General features: G+C 34.9%; 1 long non-coding RNA gene across 3 annotated transcripts; it reads left to right on the top strand.

Moving 5' to 3' along the window:
* Positions 1-2,757: 2,757 nt before the first annotated feature.
* On the top strand, positions 2,758-4,757 carry LOC136201406 (uncharacterized). Of its 3 annotated transcripts, none has more exons than XR_010673818.1 (3): positions 2,758-2,978; positions 3,074-4,312; positions 4,448-4,757. It is a non-coding gene; the product is annotated as an uncharacterized lncRNA (long non-coding RNA). The 3 variants fall into 3 exon arrangements; XR_010673819.1 differs by having other exon boundaries at positions 3,069-4,312; XR_010673817.1 differs by having other exon boundaries at positions 2,758-4,312.
* Positions 4,758-4,988: the final 231 nt, after the last annotated feature.

The following is a 4,988-nucleotide window of genomic DNA, read 5'->3' as shown; positions in this document are numbered from 1 at the left end:
CAAAAAGTTTTCTCAACACAAGTGCCAATAGATTAAATCAATAAAACTTTATCTCCCTATTTCACTAAATGGAAGTTTCTTAGGTTCGCACATATTAAAGGTTATATCATCGTCTTGCAATAGAATGATCAACTTACCTTCTTGAGCATCTTTTAATGTCCTTCTGGTTTCAAGAAATGACCTTCCAAAGAGGATTAGCACCATCTCATCTTCTTCCATATCAAATGCCACAAAGTCGATAGGAAAATGAACTTGTCTACATTCACCAAAACATCCTTCAATACTCATTTTGGGCGAGCAATGGATGCATCCACTAGTTGAACATATTGATCAACTTTGAATCTTCTAATCTAAACTTCCTAAAAATAGACAAATGCATTAAATTTAGGGAAAAGTTCAAATAAAACCCCTGTGGTTTCACTAATTTTCAGATAAAGGACTGTGGTTTACTTTTTGTCAAAACGAGGACTGAGGTTTCACACTTTTAATAATGCTATTAAAACTATTTTTAACGACCTGAAAATGAAAATTTTCAAGAATTAAAGTTGTTCAATGTCATATTTTCTATGGAACTACATTTTCGATTTTAGAAAATCATCTTTTTTGGAACTTTCTCTCTCTAAACATTAACTTTCTCTCTCTTTACCAAACATCATCTAAATAATCTCGAAATAAAAAAGTTGAAGAATTAAAGTTGCTTAGAATATTAGTAGTTCTTAAAATATGTCATTTTTGAAGTTGTTAAGGGTGATTTTAATAGTATCAATCGAAAAAAGTAAACCACAGTCCTTATTTTGCTAAAGTTGAAAACCTCAGTACTCGTTTTGACAAAAAGTAAACCACAGTCCTTTATCTGAAAATTAGTGAAACCACAGGGGTTTTATTTGAACTTTACCCTTAAATTTAAGGTTAATTACATATACGTATCTTGTGGTATCGTCGATTTGCAGATAGGTATCTGTGATATTTATTTTTTTGCAAACACAATCCTATGGTTGAATTTTTTTTGCATGTTTTTCACTTTGCCAAATGTGGCCGATAACGACATCAGAATGAAAATTTTCAAGAATTAAAATTGTTTAGTATCATATTTATTATGAACTCATATTTTAATTTTTCAAAATTATCATTTTTGGAGTTTTCTCTCTAAACATCAACTTTCTTCCTGAGCAAAAACAACACATAAATGACTTTAAATCTAAAAAGTTGAAGAATTAATGTTGCTTAAAATATTATTTAACTCTTAAAAATTTTCATTTCAAGATCGTTATCGATCAAATTCTGACAAAGGAAACCCAAATGTAAAATTTTGCAAACCACATGGTTGCGTTTGAAATTTTTTGCAAACCATAGAGTTGCGTTTGCAAAAAAAAAAATACCACAGATACGCATCTGCAAATCGGCGAAACCATGGAACATTTATATGTAATTAACCCTTAAATTTATACTAGCACTTGAATCAAACAAAATTCTATTAAAATTAATTTTTCAAATTTTAAATGTTTAATATTATAAATATTAAAAATATCAAATGATGTAACTGTTATAAAAATATTAGTTGATAATATTTAATTTAAAATGTTAAGTTAAATATTTTAACTTATAAAATAAATGATTTTTAATTTAATTAATTAATTTAAATGGTAAAAACTAATTGTTATTAAATATATTTACATTAAATAATCAGACAAACTTGAAGCGGTTAAAATGATCTCTAATAATAAGACTATCTGTCTTGGTTTCCAAAATTTAGTTAAAGAAACCAGAAGATTGTGTGCTTCCTTCGATACCATTAGCTTTGGACATGTCTACAGGGAGCAGAACCGGGTAGCAGATCGCCTTGCTGCTGAGGGCCATGTGAGGCTATTGGGAGTCTCAACTTTCTTTTCTCCTCCGGACTTCCTTTTTTTGTTACTTTCAGATAATCAAGTGGAGGTTAGCTTTCCTAGGCTAATCCCAGATTAATTTGTGAGGCTGTTTGTTTTTTTTTTCTTTCTCCTACCAAAATAATATATATTTACATTAAATAAATGTTTTAATTTTAATTTAAATGATTAAATCGGTGTAATGTTTTTTTTTCTTTTTTTTTTTCTGTTACATTCTCTTCTTGAGGATAGGATTAGGATCAGTCTTCCTAAACTGATCTCGAATTATGTTTTTATTTGTTTGTTTTTTTTCTTCCCTTCAAAACAAAAAAAAAAAAAAAAAAAAAAAAAAAAAAAAAAACCGGTGGAAATTGCCTTAATTCTTAAACCGACTTCCAATTAATTTTCAAGTATTGTCTATATAAATAGTAGCCATTTGCTCTCTTTTCTCTCTCCCTCTCCTCTCCCTCTCCTCTTTCACATTCTCTATCCTCTCTCGCAGTAACAGTAGAAGTGATCTACTATGGCAGGTAAATGCTTCGTGACTTTTATGGTTTTAGCTATCTTAGCCTGTTCGGCTCTTGGACAGGCACCCGGAGCTGCTCCTACTGCCGCACCAGTTCCTAAAACATTAACTCCTGCTCCGGGTAAAGGTCCCACTATCTCAAGTCCTGCTCCTACTACTATATCGCAAGTTCCGGCCACCTCTCCCTCTCCACCTGCCCCCATGGGTCCAATGTCTCCAACCAGCGGTCCTTCAGTGGCTTTACCTCCGGGCGCAATTCAAGGTGGTTCACCCGCTGAGACTCCTGGAAACGGTGCTGGTTCAATTAGAAACGGTGTTGCTTTGGCAGTTGTTGGAGCCGGTTGTGTGTGGTCTTTATTACTGTAGATCTGATCTATAGGTTTATCTCTAGGATTTTGAATTTCTTTATTATTATTTGGTTTTTGTTTATTGACGGTGATGGAGACTTTTTCAGTATATTGACGGTTTGAGGTTTGATGTTTATGTTTGATGATTACAGTGCTATAATGATTTTAATAGTATTTGTATTTGATAGTGACATGATAGTGGTGGTGAGGAGAGAGGAGACGAGGCAACGTGTACTAATGGTGAGGGGCTAGTTTTGTCATTTTGCGTTGGTTTATGGTGGAAGCTGTCTCATAGTCATTGGTGGTGATTAATTTTCTTTTTTGAAAAAGTATAGATGGAGGAGCTGGAGGGAGGGAATTCACGTGGACACAGCTGTAAATATAATCTCTTTTCTTTTTCTTTCTTTAGTTACAAACTCATGTGATGTGCCACTGCCAACTAGACCTGTCCACGGGGGCGAACCGTCATAATTAGTGAACAAGTGTAAGCTTCGCTGCCCGACAGTATGGAGTACTGACCACACCGAGGGACAGGCTCTGAAGCGAAGGACGGGAACGAGCGGAATCAATGTGTTCCAATTTCTGGCCTTGCACCGACCATCAAATGGACCATGGACTAAACGGCCACTGCCTGAAAGGACTATGTCCAGGGGACCGCCGCCCCCCCCACAAGGTACATCTTGCGCCTATGGGCCGCTATAACTATCCAAGAAGACACTCGAAACTGGAAGGATAAAAAACCCACCCGGTGGACTGCCGAGCTACAAGTCCCACGACGTCCCTTGGACCGGGCTTGGACAATAAAAATTGTTCATCGGCCCAGTTCGGCCCAGGCCCGCCAAAGCCCGCCTATTTTTTGGACGGGTTTGGGATTAATAAAAATAACACGGGTCGGTTCAGCCCGCTTATTAATATTAATTAATACATATATATTTATATATTAAATATTTATTTTTAAGTATAATATTTATTTTTTTATAATTAATAATTATATATATATATTTAGGTGGGCTTATATGGATTGGGCTCGGGATTTGATTTTTAAACCCGAGCCCCCGAGCCCGCCTAAATTAATTGTGGGCTGGGCTGGGCTTGGGCTAAGCATTTTTACTTAAAAACCCGACTGGTCCGGCCCGAGCCCGGTCCAACCCGGCCCATGGACAGGTCCACTGCCAACCAAGGGGATTTTATATGGGAGTCCGGGTATTCCAACTACCACAGATATATATTGACACTTGTCAATGAAAATAGTTTTTTTAATTCATAAAACCAAATTAAAATGTAAAACTAGAAAAATAAACCACGGATTCACTCCATTTACACCGCATCTGTTCTCCAAGTTTCACCGTCGAGCAAGTTCCGACATGGGTCGGCTCCGCCAATGCAAATAAACTGTAGCAAAGGGGACTTTCATCCGAAATGGTTCAGTTGAAGTACTTTAGCATATGGAACTCTGATGACAGATACTGTTCAGTTCTAATGGCTTCAATTGATGATGATAAGTTCGATTTGGATCTTGCTATGTGGCTATTAAAGATATTCATGAAGGAGAAGTTGTTATTTCACCATTAACGGTAGCTTTCTATCAAACTTCTAAATTGTACCTTTTTCCCGTCAATTTTGCATTTTTTACTGTAATTTATGCAAATGATTCTGGTTGTACATGATGAAAATAAAGAAAATGAAGGGATCTATGGCGTTAATTGCAGAGCATGAACGATGTAGGTAAGAAGTAAGAAGAGCCTACGCAGAGAGATCGGTGACCAACGACGGTGGTGGATTAAGACTGGTGGTGGCTAGATGAAGATGGAGAACAATGATAAAAAAATTCCTAAATCCATATATAAAATAATAGATTGTTTTAATTTGATTACGTGGATGCCAAATGTCAACAAATATATGGAAGGTTTTTTTAGTGAGTTAGAGAACCCGGTGTCTAGTATAAAATCCCCCAACCAAGAGAGAGAGGCTATTTTTGTTTTCGGTAATGCAATTTGTATATAAAGTTTTTTTTTAGAATGGATAGGAAGTTTTTACCTTATAAATGCATTGACTTTTTATATCCAACTAACATTACCTTATTAATTACTACTAATTTAATCATATTCTTTTATATTTTTCCTATTGCCTTCCCGGGTTCTAATATTTACAGTTTCATGGGCTCTAAATAAAAATCCACAATTTAGTATTAGTAGTAATAATTTGATTGTTTAAAATATCTTAAAATAAAATTTATTGATATTTAAAAAT

The sequence above is a fragment of the Euphorbia lathyris genome, chromosome 7, assembly GCF_963576675.1.
Source record: "Euphorbia lathyris chromosome 7, ddEupLath1.1, whole genome shotgun sequence".
NCBI classification, from domain to species: Eukaryota; Viridiplantae; Streptophyta; class Magnoliopsida; order Malpighiales; family Euphorbiaceae; genus Euphorbia; species Euphorbia lathyris.
This window is presented reverse-complemented; position numbering and strand designations above follow the sequence as displayed.